The following is a 15,533-nucleotide window of genomic DNA, read 5'->3' on the forward strand; positions in this document are numbered from 1 at the left end:
GATGTTTGGTTTGGCCAGGAATAGGAATTCGATTCCTAATAGATTCCTAACTTGGTGTTTGGTTCGTGTAAGAATCGGAATATAATTTTTTGTAAAATTCCTATTATATCCTTATACTACATAAATAAAACGTCAATTTTATTATATATTTTAATCAGTATTATTTATTCAAAATTGCAGATATGAAATAGTAACATGACACCAATTAAATAGTATTTAAAATGCCAACAACTTTTGGTTGGAGTCGTAAAAGGTATAATCTTCCACTTCGGAGGTCAAAGGTTCGAGGGATGCTGACCATTTAAAAAAAATTATTTAAAATAAATAAAGGTCATGGCTAAATTTTTTTCTTTTTAAACATTATGAAATCGATTGTAATGAAAAAAGAACAAGAGAATAGGGAAAAAACTAGAGAGGGAGAAAGAGTTACATTTGAGCGAGAGAAAGTATTGCTATGGTGGTGGCTAACCATAGGTTTTTAATTTTTTTAGTTGTGATATTGTGTGGAGGACGATTTTAATAATAGTCATTCTAATATTTTATTAAGGGTGATTTGGTCTATAAATATTAAAACAAAGCATTCCCGGGAATGGGAATCACAAACCCACCCCCCTCCCTGGGTTTGCTATTACCCCATTTTGAGGGAATCCTATTCCCCCGGGAATAGGATTCCCACTGCATTCCCGCGAGCCAAACAATATCAGGATTGTGATTCCCAGGAATCACATTCCATTCCCACGCGATTCCCGCGCGCCAAACATGGCCTTATCTTATTCAAATGACATTTTTATCCCGTATAAGACCAACATGACATTTTTATCCTATGTGGTCTGAATGTCATTCTTATCTTTATCTTGAAAAACGGTATGTCTAACACTTTTACATTAAAATGATAATTTTACCTTTTATATTAGTAAAATCTACTTTTTATCCATCAAATTTACAATTTTATCTTAGCCTGTCAATGGATATTTGAATATTCGACATCTGATCCGCATCCTATTCGAATTTTAAAAAATATCCGAAATTTCGGATATCAGATACGGATATATGCTTATCAAATATAGGATACACTAATATTTGATAATCCGATAAATATTCCGTATCAGATAATTATAATAAAAAATTTAAAAAAAAGAGTTAATTCCTATTTGGCCCCCTACTTTGTGACCAGCTTCCTTTATGGCCCCATATTTTCTGTACATTCAAATATGACCCCCTATTTTTATGAAAATGTCCTAACTACCCTTCCTTTAAATATTTTTTCAAAATAAAATTAAAAAGAAAACATAAATTCCACCTCACTTCCCTTTCCACCACTTATATATCTCTCTCTCTCCAACTCACCACTCTCTCTCCAACTCACCACTCTCTCTTCAACTCACCACTCTCTTCTCCAACTCACCACTCTTTTCTCCGATGAAGGTCGCCGGCCGGAAAATTTTTCAGCCTGCAACTTTCGAACTAAAAAAAATTCTCTCATCTCTCTCTCTCTCTAAAAACACCGGCGAAGGAGGTTCCCTTCGCCGGAGTTCTGGTCTATTGAAGAACAGATCAGTTCGGGTCTGTTGAAGAACAGAGAGACGACCTTCATCGAAAAAGAGAGTGGTGAGTTGGAGAAGAGAGTGATGAGTTGGAGAAGAGAGTGGTGAGTTGAAGATAGAGAGAGGTGAGTTGAAGATAGAGAGAGGTGAGTTTGAGAGAGAGGTGAGTTAGAGAGAGATAAGTGGTGGAGAGGGAAGTGAGGTGTAATTTATGTTTTCTTTAAATTTTATTTTGAAAAAATATTTAAAAAAAGGGGTAGTTAGGACATTTTCATAAAAATAAGGGGTCATATTTGAATTTACAGAAAATAGGGGGTCATAAAGGAAGTTGGTCACAAAGTAGGGGGCCAAATAGGAATTAACTCTAAAAAAATTTATATTTATTCATAATAATATATAAAATTTATGGTTGAGATTTATTATTTAGATCTAATGGTTAAAAATGTAAAGAAAAAGTTTTAAAATTTAGTTAAAGTTATTTTGTATCGGATATTATCTGATATATGTTAATATTATCAGATTCGGATATTCATTTATAATATCCATCGGATAGCTTATCGGATTTTGTTACGGATATGCCTATATTCGATTCGATAAGCTACCATTTACAGGCCCAATGTTATCTTTTTTTTATTAACAACTTGACGTTCTTACTCTCTTAAGTTAGCAAAGTGACACAAGATTAAATAATTTTACAACATAAAGGTAAAAATTTAATTTTGACAACATGAGAGTAAAAAATGTAATTTGGAAACATAAGGATGAAAAATGTAATTTTGACAACATAAGGGTAAAAATGTCATTTTGACTACATAAGGATAAAATAAAAACTCTGAATTGAATATTATATTCGTAGAAGTTAGTTGTCAACCAAATAACAGAGTTTGTAATTCCTCAGAATAATAAATGACTACCAAACGAAAGAACTCTTATTTCCACGGAATATATTTTGTGGAAGACTTTCCATAAAATTCATTTTTTCCATGAAATTATTTTCCTGATATCAAACACAACCTAAGATATTTAGACTGAGAATTCACACAAGTGTTTTAGAGAGAGAACAGGGAAGGGAGATGGCTAGACGGTAAAGAGAGAACGCTCTTTTTATAGGTGAGAATTGTGTGTTTCCAACATTTTGGTCGGGAAATGAATGATCCAATTTTCCTATCTTTTTTTCTTAACGGAAAGTGACTTTCACACTTTCTTAGACCAATCAAATAACGGAAATCGATTTTCACAATTTCACAATATTTCCCTATATAACAAAAAGATCTTTATTCCGAAACATGGTTTAGATATAGAAATTGATGTTCACGATCCTGAAATAAAGGAGAATTAAAAAAAAAAAAATTGAATGCTCAGCGTGCCTCGAACCCTTGACCTCTAAGGTGGAAGACTAAACCTGTTACCACTCCCACGAAAAGGTTGTTGGCGAGAATAAAAAACAATGTTACCCTTTTACATGAATTGTTCGCAAAAGATAACCCCAAAGTGACCTTGCATATGGAAGTTCGGCAGACACCCCTATACAGTAAAATTTGAAAGAGACAAGAAAATACACCGAGCCCCTTTAGAACCTCGTTTTGGATTACAAAGGGATGGTCAGGGCTGAGCAAATTTGAAATTCGCCTTGCCCATTGCCTACCCAACCCATTAAGAAGATTGGGTAATTCGGGTATTGGTGGGCAAGTAGCGGGTAAATTCATGGCTTGAAAAAGTTCACTTTTTCCTCTCCATTCTGAACTTGTTTTAACCTAGTCTGAACTTGTTTTAACCTCGTCTGAACTTTCTTAAAAGAGAAAACGTATTGCCCTATGTTTTTCCTAGGTTCAACCACGGGAGAAGTGAGAAGTCTACTTTCCTTAGGATTACTAAATGGAGTGGTTAGGGGCTTAGGTCTGAAGCAAACCGCCAAACCCAAATTTATATAAGGGTGCTTCTAAAGGCACCGAGCCAAAAAGCTGTTAGCATCCGGAAATTTTATTGATTCGGGTCAATAGTCATTGACTTGAGTTCTCTATAAGCACCGGGTTTCAATGTGGGTGACGTTCACCTTCGCTTGCTTCTTCCAGCTTCTTCTTCCGAAACAAAAGGAGTATACTATACCTAACATACTAACACTACCTAATATTAGACAATTCAAATCTCGGAGTTCAATTTAGAAATATACTAACACTACCTAAGACGTTTTGACAAAAAAAAACTACCTAAGACAATAATTTCTGTAACATAATAATAGCTTATATTGATACAAATTTTAATGGGTTTCATGACTCGATCAAGGAGAAAACCAAGGAGGGGATTTGCCTTTGTTTCTAAGTAGTTTAGTGAAGGATGAATCAGGCATTTTACCTTCCTCTTCTTCTTGAATCTCTACTTTTGTTTTTGGGAATCCATCTGGTACGGGAAAAGGTACTATTACTCCTATTACTTTCTCTTCTTCTTCCTTCAATTCATTATTTATTGTTTTCATGGATGATATGGATTCATTCATAATTTCAGTTTTCTTCTTCTGAATTGTTGATATACTTTCCTCCTGATTCAAGAACTAACATTTCTAGATCTCCTTTTGGTAAGTCTTTCTGATTCAACAAATTCATATAATTAGTTAGGGCAAAATCAAATTATTTAATGTAACTAATTATTGATGAATGATGAACAAGGAAGAAATGAAATTACTTCAAGATCTTTAAGTTCAAAATAAGCTCTCCAGCAACTCATGAATTATTTTTAGCGATTCGTGTCTATATAATCTCGTTAATGATTAATTAACGAATCAAATAAATCTCTCTAGTTGAGTAAAAAATGGTAAAAATATTAGATACAATTAAGACTCATGAATGCTATGTGTTCACTTTGTACACTCTATGCTGGACACACAATAAACCTTTTCCTTAGAGAAAAGGAAGTACTGACTTATTTTCATTAGGAAGGAGTAGCCAAACAGACCCTAATGGCGATTGGGGTGAAAATTTTGAAGATCCAAAGAATCTTCCAAAAGAATCGTCGTTTTATTTGTTACTTGCAAGATTTTGACACGTAGGAAATAGGGGACCCAGTAAACAAGCTAAATGAGGATATTCAGGTGAAAGCCGAGTCATACAAAAGATTCACTTTGTTGTTATCTTCTAATCACACGTGACACCTCATCCATTTCATCACAAATAAAAGACCACAAGATTGACCTCGGGATCCACGTGATTATATATTTGAAAGTGGACCTCGGCAAAATAAATCTCTCTTAAAAACCCATATTTCTTTTTTGTTGTTGGTTATGAGGACAAAACTCTCCATTTAGCTAAAGAATTTTGTAAAAATTTAGTCAGACCGGTTTAATCAAAAGTTTCATACAGATTTAAAAGTGAACCGAAAGTGGGTATTTATCCTATTTGTGCTCATACGTCTACAACTTTTTTTACCAGACATGTGTTATGTTCACTTTTTTTTGCACATTCATGACATTAGGCCAAATTAATAGTGCTTACCTGCCCAACTTGACGCCGGAGTCACATCGTAGACAGGCCCAAGTTGGTCCTGGACTGGTCTTGATTTTGAATAGGCCAATCTGACCCGAACCAACAATAAACCCCCGTGATGGGCAGAGCCCATTGATCTGACCCAACCCATCCCAATATCTCTTTTTTCAGACAGATAAATATTCATAGCGAGTTTGCTCCATGAACTTATTTCCCTCAATTTGGAAGAGATGTTCCACACGAATTTCATTGATTTCCAGACTTGTGAATAACTGTAGGTTTTTCAAATGTTTTTTAAATGTTTTAAATTTAAAATTAAGAAGGGTAGTAATGACATTTACTTGAAAATAGGGGGCTATATTTGAATTTACGAAAAAAATGGGGCCATAAAGGAAGCTGGTCACAAAGTAGGGGGCCATATAGGAATTAACTCAATAGTGCAGTCAAAGTATTGAAGGCTTAAAGCTCACAACATATTTAAGGTAGCAGGATATATAACGTAATTATAAAAAACAAATAGTCAAAGTCTGTTCACAGAGTTGTCAACCACAACATATTTATTGATGTGGATAGTTATGGTCTTTCTATTTAGTTGTTCTGTAATCTCAAAAAATGAAAAAAAGTTTGGTCCCAGAGGTGGTATAATGAAACACAATGTAAACTATTGGGACCAGAAGAAAAAAACCAAAGGTAAAAATTCCGCGCCCGTCTTCGTCTGGAGCGCAACAGAGAAGAGAGTTGGAGGAGACCAACAACGTCCTACTAATCAGTATTAGGTTAGGGAACATATTATCAAATCTTGGACCCTCCTTTGAGCAGAATCCAATGAGAAGCAATAGAAAAAGACCAAAAGCAAAACTAATAGCAGTTAGCCCAACTCCTACTTTGAAAGCGTCACTGGGTAGAGGATTCTTTCTTTTATGATAGATAACAGCTTCCAGAACCATAAATATAACTGGGAAAATAATAGCCACAAAAGAAATTTTAACTTTATATTTTAGTTTTCGAACTTCTTCAGTTTCGTCCAAATCACGAGGTGCAGAATCTGTCGATTGAACCGAAATTGCCACAGACTTGTTCTCCATTACCAATGTAGATTGAACCGAAATTGCCACAGACTTATTTTTATCGATAAGGGATGACGTAAGAGATTGATCTTTCATAGTTGGAATTAGGGTTTCTTCTTGTATTTCTGAGAAGGAAAACCAAAGAAAGAAATAAGATTGACTCACCTAGATGATATTATTCGAAGAGGAGAATTGCCCTAAAATCTTCCTTGTCGAAGAAGAGAGTCGCGCCTCAGCAGTGGTTGCTCTCCAAAGAATCAGGTACCAAGTTTTGAAGAGACAAGATAAAGGAGTTTTTATTTGTTTGGTTTTAGGCCTTATTTATATAAAGGGTGCTTCTAAAGGCACCATGCCAAAAGGCTGTTAGCATCCATCTCTGTTAGCACCAGACCCAACCGCTACTTACTCTATTAGCACCAACAAACTATGTAGGCACCGGTCCCTTCTCAATAAACACTAACCCCTCAATCTCTCTTTCTATCCTCTCTCTTTAGGTTTAGAACAGATAACTTGTGGGAACTCAAGTAGTGAATGAACAATTTTTTTTCTTTTTGTTTCAGATTACTGTTCGGTACGAGAGGGGAGATGAATCTTACCTTCCTCTTCTTCTTGAATCTCTACTTTTGTTTTTTGAGATTACAGAACAACTAAATAGAAAGACCATAACTATCCACATCAATAAATATGTTGTGGTTGACAACTCTGTGAACAGACTTTGACTATTTGTTTTTTATAATTACGTTATATATCCTGCTACCTTAAATATGTTGTGAGCTTTAAGCCTTCAATACTTTGACTGCACTATTGAGTTAATTCCTATATGGCCCCCTACTTTGTGACCAGCTTCCTTTATGGCCCCATTTTTTTCGTAAATTCAAATATAGCCCCCTATTTTCAAGTAAATGTCATTACTACCCTTCTTAATTTTAAATTTAAAACATTTAAAAAACATTTGAAAAACCTACAGTTATTCACAAGTCTGGAAATCAATGAAATTCGTGTGGAACATCTCTTCCAAATTGAGGGAAATAAGTTCATGGAGCAAACTCGCTATGAATATTTATCTGTCTGAAAAAAGAGATATTGGGATGGGTTGGGTCAGATCAATGGGCTCTGCCCATCACGGGGGTTTATTGTTGGTTCGGGGCAGATTGGCCTATTCAAAATCAAGACCAGTCCAGGACCAACTTGGGCCTGTCTACGATGTGACTCCGGCGTCAAGTTGGGCAGGTAAGCACTATTAATTTGGCCTAATGTCATGAATGTGCAAAAAAAAGTGAACATAACACATGTCTGGTAAAAAAAGTTGTAGACGTATGAGCACAAATAGGATAAATACCCACTTTCGGTTCACTTTTAAATCTGTATGAAACTTTTGATTAAACCGGTCTGACTAAATTTTTACAAAATTCTTTAGCTAAATGGAGAGTTTTGTCCTCATAACCAACAACAAAAAAGAAATATGGGTTTTTAAGAGAGATTTATTTTGCCGAGGTCCACTTTCAAATATATAATCACGTGGATCCCGAGGTCAATCTTGTGGTCTTTTATTTGTGATGAAATGGATGAGGTGTCACGTGTGATTAGAAGATAACAACAAAGTGAATCTTTTGTATGACTCGGCTTTCACCTGAATATCCTCATTTAGCTTGTTTACTGGGTCCCATATTTCCTACGTGTCAAAGTCTTGCAAGTAACAAATAAAACGGCGATTCTTTTGGAAGATTCTTTGGATCTTCAAAATTTTCACCCCAATCGCCATTAGGGTCTGTTTGGCTACTCCTTCCTAATGAAAATAAGTCAGTACTTCCTTTTCTCTAAGGAAAAGGTTTATTGTGTGTCCAGCATAGAGTGTACAAAGTGAACACATAGCATTCATGAGTCTTAATTGTATCTAATATTTTTACCATTTTTTACTCAACTACAGAGATTTATTTGATTCGTTAATTAATCATTAACGAGATTTATCTGCTCGTGAACAGACCGATCTGGTCTGTTCACGGCTCCGGCGAAGGGAAACCCCCTTCGCCGGAGCTTTTAGAGAGAGAGAGAGATGAGAGGAATTTTTTTTTTTCTTAAGGTCGCCGGCCGGAAAATTTTCCGGCCGGCGACCTTAATCGGAGAAGATGAAGGTGAGTTGGAGAGAGGGGGAGAGGTGAGTTGGAAGAGAGAGGTGAGTTGGAAAGAGAGAGAGGTGAATTGGAGAGAGAGAGGGGTGAGTTGTAGAGAGAGATGAGGTGGAGAGAGAGAGAGAGGGGTGAGGTGGAAATAATGTTTTAAATTTAAAATTAAGAAGGGTAGTAATGACATTTACTTGAAAATAGGGGGTCATATTTGAATTTACAAAAAAAAGGGGGCCATAAAGGAAGCTGGTCACAAAGTAGGGGGCCATATAGGAATTAACTCTAATTTGAATCATATATAACCAAGTCAAGCGTTATTCACATATTATCTTTTTTATAGTTGTGGTTGAACTCCGATGGTTTACAGATGTTTTATCACATCTATCTATAGTACGGATAATGAATTTTATACACCCTAATTACAATGTGCAGTCATTTCTGTTGAAATGTAAAATGTGAAAATAGCGGGCATAAGCTCTACCATTGTTTTCTTTTAATTTGTACATCTTGACGGCACACCGTTATTGTATAAAAAGAGTTATCGTACCAGAGCGCAACTTGAAAGACTTAGTTGAAGTACCATCAGCTGCTGTCCTTTCCAGCCTAGAGGTATCCCGGTTTCTATCTAGTGATTATGACAATTAGTTTCGCTGCTAATAAGGAAAATCATATTTTCACAAAGATCTGAAATCTGTCTTGTAGTTTGGGTCAGCCTGAGTTAGTATTTGGACCATTGGTTTTCTGTTTCAAAATCTTGATTCACCAAGGCTGTGACTTATTTGACAGTTTGACTCGAATACCCAATTTATAGAGACTTACTACTTTATCCTTAGTCAAGTCATGTTCAGATGCATATTTAGATATAGGAAAAATAAAGGGGCATTTAGCGATGCCCCTTCATCCCTAGTGTCCAATTAGGGATGTGCCTTTTTTAATTGGATATTAGGGATGCTCCCTTTTTTTTATTTAAAAAATACAAAACTACCATTTTCTTATTGTTTCTTTTTTGTTTGATATCTTATACCTCTTCGATGTTATGTTTGTCAACTTATTTTCGTTTCTCATAATTTTTTTTTCTCTTATCCATCTTTTTCTAATTTACCAACCACATTTATCGAAAATTTAAAATTGATAAATCAAAACGACCGACATATTGTATTTTATTTTCTTCCCTTTCATATCATTACGACCGACATAACATTCTAACTTTGGTCTTCTCGTGAATTTCTCTATCTAGTTTGTAAATTCACGACTAACATAACACTCTAATTTTGCTCGTTCTAAGAATTTTGAAATCTCATTTGCAAGTTCATTAAGTAATTTCATTTAAATTTTTTCTTTTTTACTTTTTGTTCGATTCATAATCTCAAATTCCATTTGTATTTATGACTGATACGAGTTATCATTAATAAAAAGAACAATAAATATCAAAAGGTCTTCTTCAAATGGGTAACGTACATCAATTTTATCGTAAAAGAAAAAACAAATGGAAAGTTAAATTTTTTCTTAGAATTTACGATTTATATTTCGAATTGTTGTGATTTATCAATTTTTACAATTTTTGATAAATTTTGTTAGTAAATTATAAAAAGATAGATACAAGATATAAATTATGAGAAACGAAAATAAGTTGATAAACATAACATCGAAGATATATAAGAAAAAAAAACAAACAATAAGAACAAGAGTGGTTTTGTACTTTTAAGTACAAAAAAGGATATCCCTAACATCCAATTAAAAAAGGGCATCCCTAATTGGACATTAGGGATGAGGAGGTATCACTAAATACCCCTCAATTAATCTCTACAATTTTGAATTATAAGATGAACTCAGTTCATGTAGTTACATATATTGAGAGTATAACTTCACAAATGTGATTGAACTTTTTAAGTTGTCAAAGTGCAACTCCCTGCAACTTGCAATGTTCAAACTCCACCTAGTAGTAGCTAGAACTGGTAGTAGTTTTGCTAACACAATTTATGATGGGGTTAATAATCCACAAATCATCTTGCATGCAACTATTCTATTAGTTCATTTGGAAAGCTCGATGTGATTGCTGCTTTCAACATTTGATAGTTTCACTACAACAAGTAATTGCCCAAATCATAACATTTCCTACAATTAAATCCACTCATAATACTCCGCAAGAAACAACCACTATACTTAAATGGTCTCCTCTAACGACTTCTAATGTCAAAATTAACATTGATGCATCATTTATGAGTATTAATGAAATCATTGATACTAGTTGTATCCTTCATGATCATAGGACACATTTTGTTGCAGCAAGAACAACCACATCTAGAGCAAGGAGCGCCGAAGGAAGCGAAGCAAAAGTGATTAATCTAAATAGCATTTAATGAGCGGCGGAAAGTAATTACAAGTACATCCAAGTAGAAAGTGACAATATTGCGCTGATTAATCATCTTCGAGATCCAAGAAAGACAATTACAACTCGTTTCGTCTAAATGCGCCAGATGAGTTTTACCATCGAGACAATGTTATAAAATTGAGGGTTGTGGATGCAACAACTTTTTGGATTGAAACATGGATTACCAAGACTTCAATGAAAAGTCTTCTGTTTGAAAATCTTTGAGCGGTCTCGATGCGTTTGAAACATTGCACGAGGTAAACGTCTTTGCTATCAAGAAAACGACAACAATTTGGCCAAAACACAAAACTTGCATCTGGTCTACAAGATGAATGAATAAACTCATTTTTTCAAGCTTTTTTTTGGGAAAGCTCGGCACCCACATATCTCTTTGAATGAAAAGATTGTTGAACTTTTAAGTTTGGAATTTTGGATAATTTTTTTTAGAAAATACTAGATTTTGTATGATTTATTTATTGTATACATGTTTATCATTTTTTTTCTAGAATTACTTTTAGGTTATGATCTAATACCTCTAGGAGGGAAACCGGACAGTGCACCTGATGTAGATTGTTGCGGAAGCGTAAAAGTAATGGAATCCACCATTTGAATAAACTACATTAACGAAATAAAACTGATAAAATAACGATAAAAAATAAACTTCATTAATAACTTGATTAATAATAAACTTGGTTGATTATATTCTCTGATCTGATTAACAAGGACATACCTGACTTCCTTTTATAGGAACTGAGAAACTTCTAGATGGACTCAAACTAGGATTCCTAAATATCAAAGATACTCAAACATAGAAACTTCTAAACCTAGACTTAGTAGGAAATACTAAAACATGGAAACTCCTAAACTCTAACCCTAATGGACTCGGCCATGAGGCCCTCTAACTAGTTCGTCCGTGAGACCCGTCTTGATGGTCTCCATCATACTCCCCGACCGAGAACAAACTTGCCCTCAAGTGAGACTCAACAATGCAATCCTTAATTCCCACTTCGAGCGAATGGTGCATTGGGGTCGAAGGACACCCAATTGGACAAAATCACTAGCTTCAATCTCATAGTGGAAAGAATCTTGCAAAAATAAATGTAGGAAATAAACTTCTAACAAATTTCTATATCTCCCGTCATCTAGTAATTCGATGAATAGGATCATAGACACCACATTATTTTCCACAGAAAAATCCACTATGAATTTGGTCATCCAATCTATCACGTTACAAACCTCCATTATGTTAATTATCCTATCGCGGTTCCTAGGGATCAACACAATCATAACATCTCCAGCAGTTTCCAACCCTAGAGAAAGAGGGGTGATAACCAACAATGACAATTCCTGAACCTTCTCATATAAGGACTCGAAAGACAAAATACTTGGCTCGACCGACGCCTTAAGCTTATCATCTGATATGATTGTCGCCTTATATGTCGAATTTGTAATGCCAATATTTGTTACTGATCTTGAGAACTTGAGTTTAATGGATTCTCCGACATTAACTTTAGCACCAAAGGAAGGATAATTAAAATCCCTAGCAGTTCCACTGAGGCTGCGATTTTCATGACAAGTATGGTTCGTTATGAGTTTAAATTTACTTCGATCGTATCCGGTATCACAAAGCACGTTGACATAGTAATCTGGAATAGCGTCGTTGACTAAACCGGGATTAATAACTTTTACCGGATCTATGCTACCTGCTCCAAATCAACTACACCATCTTTACTCTTGTTACCATTCACAGGAAAAACAGTATTCATAAGAGCAGATTTGATAGCATCTTTGAGAAGGTTGATTCTACAATTTTGGCCAGATCGTGTAACGGTAGTGGAGAGGAGGGATGGTCTTGAATATTAGTTTCGGAATCACAGAACACTTCATCAGAAGTATTTTCCCATGAGCCACTCAAAGTTGATGCATGCTCTACAAAGTCTTCTAATTCGCTGTGAATAGCCGGAGAGGCAAGCTGCGATCCACCGGAAGTATGTTCACCTTCGGTTTTGTTCTCAGAACATGGTAGAACATCATTACCGAGACTAGAGGAATAAAATATCGTTGGGCCGGTGAGAGTATGATGATCATGTTGCAATGGAGCATTAAGTTTTTTATTAATATCATGAACATTATCTTTACCTTCAAGAATAGAAGCCCTAATAACAACAGTGAGGGCATCATGATCATCTTTCATATCCACTTCCTTAGCTAACTCAGCTGTTTGAGCAACCAACATATCCTTCTTTTCTTGTTTTTGAAACTCCTTTTCAGATATAGAAACCTCAAGGGGCTTAAGATCATAACGTCGAATGGACTTCTTACTAGTATCCTTGAGTTCAACTTGTGGACCTTCTTCATCTAGATAATCATTATATTCATCTTCATCTTCTGCAACTTCAACTTCATCGTGATCTTCTTTTTCTTCTTTCGGGTTGAAAGGTAAAATAGACAGGGAAGATGGTTGAAGTATTAAGGCCTCGAACTTGTCAAAAACCTTTTCCATCCTCTCGGTCTCGTACTTAAGTGATTGAAGTGTTTGAAGAGTATTTTGTTGATGGAGAGTTACTAGAGAAAGAGACGATGTGGGAAATACTTGATGAGGAAAATTTTTATGATTCGAAACGAGGATGTCTTCTCCCGGAATTTCATATGACTCGTAAAATTTGGTCAGACAAGGATGTTTCATATCACGAATATAATTTAGGTTTGATGAAGAAAAATTACTTTTTTCTTTGGCCATTGAGAGAATTTTGTTCATCTTGTCAAGAACTTCTTCTTCAATACCATCGAACACGGTGACCGAAGTAACATTCGAGAACTGTCTACTTGATTCAATCTTTGTCTCCACATATGAAAAATATTCATCTAAAGGAAGAAAAACATACATGAAGATGTTTTTCAATGTAGTCCAATCGTCTACGAATTTTTTCCCTTGATTAATGAGTCTCCATTGCATTGCATTGAATTGTTGATAGATTCTTTCGGACATATGTTGTTCAATGAGAAAAACCTTATCTTCGTCATGGATATCTTGGTGTATGAACCAATCTTCCATATGTTGAATCCAAAAATTTATATGATATTGGCCGTCAAATAGAGGAATTTTAGAAACGGTATTAATTTTTTCTTGATATTCTCGATCAACATAAAATTGTTTTGAATCTCGAAAGGGATCCCGACCTAAACGTGGAAAAAAAATTCCAGCATTCAAGGAGAGATGTATACATGAAAAAAAATTCATCTTTCATTCCCAGATTCTTCAAGCTCTGAATACCAGCTGATGTAGATTGTTGTGGAAGCGTAAAAGTAATAGAATCCACCATTGTTAATAAACTAAACTAACAAAATAAAACTGATAAAATAACGATAAACAATAAACTTGATTAATAACTTGATTAATAATAAACTTGGTTGATAATATTCTCTGATCTGATTAACAAGGACAGACCTGACTTCCTTTTATGGGAACTGAGAAACTTCTAGATAGACTCAAACTAGGATTCCTAAATATCAAAGATACTCAAACATAGAAACTTCTAAACCTAGACTTAGTAGGAAATACTAAAACATGGAAACTCCTAAACTCTAACCCTAATGGACTCGGCCATAAGGCCTTCTAACTAGTTCGGCCGTGAGACCCGTCTTGATGGTCTCCATCAGCACCTCTTCGTAAGAACCGGTTGCCTAGTGGTTGATCGTATTGACATAAACTCCATAATCTTGAAGTCTCGGGTTCGATTTCCGGAGGAGTGGAATTCATGGTTATTGAATTTGGTTATTAAAGGTATAAATAATAATAGTAATAAATTTGTCGGCTCTAGACTCTATGTTGTCGGTCTTGAAGCCTCTTTAATTATTGGTTTAACTTAGGCGCTATTCGTGCTTATCACATCTTGATAATGTATCGATGACTTGTAACGACTAATGTAGATCATAGTTCAAAAGCTAAAAAGAATTCAAAAGATGACAAAAAATATTACAATAATGTTCACACAAAATGTTGAAACATCAAAAACATTAATGTAGCCACCTTCCATATCAAAGCAATGGAGTCAACTTCAAAAAAGGAAAAGTAGCCTAGAAAAAAGTGAAACTGACAAAAAATAGAAAAAAGTACGAGACGGCGTGCCATATGTTTGGCTCGGGGATGGGCCGCCTTAAAAACCCAGAGCATGGAAAGCACTAGAAGAGATATGAAGCAACACATTAGACTACAAAATTTGTACAACATGGACCTGCTCGGGTCGACGCTGCGATAGGTACGCGTAGATACCAAATGAAAAAGAAATACTCAGTGCAATGATGGTGATTTCGTCACTAATAGCTTGAGGACCAACTTCTTGTCGAGGAGGACCGTCTAAAGGAACCCGCGGAGGGTCAGACGAGTTATCTCCTGAAAGTTGAGCCAAATCATTAAAAGACGAAGAACAAGAATAATATTCAGCTGCAACAGGTGAACAGTCTCCAGAATGAGGCAGCAATGGAGAAGACAAACTATGTGAAGGGCTCTCTCCTTCTTGTGCAGGTGTTAGGCTTCTAACCTGTGAACAAAAGAAGATTAGAGATGCGCTATTAATCTTTGTTTTGAAATTCTTGCGGTTTTATATCGAAGGTTATGAATTGTTCTAAGAAAATTCTAAACGAAACCTAACTCGAGTTATAGGAATATTTACATTGCCTTCAGTCCAAGTACCAAATGACCATCGAAATACTCACATAACCATACCGATTGTAAGAAGAGCAAGTTTAACTTGAGAAATCTAACTGACAGAAACAAAGCACAAGCTTGCGGAATTGTTTTGGTCGGATTTATTTTTGTTTTTTAAAATAATTATTTTATAGAAGAGAAATAAATTTTTGTTGATTTTAAGTTTGAAATTTAGGTTTATTAATTCAAAATCCTAGCAAATCCTAGGGGGTAGGGTGGGATTTTGGTCCAATACAAATTTTGG

The 15,533-nt window shown here is 35.1% G+C and overlaps 1 long non-coding RNA gene across 1 annotated transcript; it reads left to right on the forward strand.

Annotated features, from left to right (window-relative positions):
• The first annotated feature begins 3,830 nt into the window (after positions 1 to 3,830).
• LOC147536777 (uncharacterized) lies at positions 3,831 to 4,102 on the forward strand. Its single transcript, XR_015226303.1, has 2 exons — positions 3,831 to 3,956; positions 4,047 to 4,102. It is a non-coding gene; the product is annotated as an uncharacterized LOC147536777 (long non-coding RNA).
• The last annotated feature ends 11,431 nt before the right edge of the window (positions 4,103 to 15,533 follow it).

Source organism: Eschscholzia californica, unplaced genomic scaffold, assembly GCF_041429995.1.
Source record: "Eschscholzia californica isolate CP2 unplaced genomic scaffold, dmEscCali1.0.p SCAF_5, whole genome shotgun sequence".
Classification (NCBI taxonomy): domain Eukaryota; kingdom Viridiplantae; phylum Streptophyta; class Magnoliopsida; order Ranunculales; family Papaveraceae; genus Eschscholzia; species Eschscholzia californica.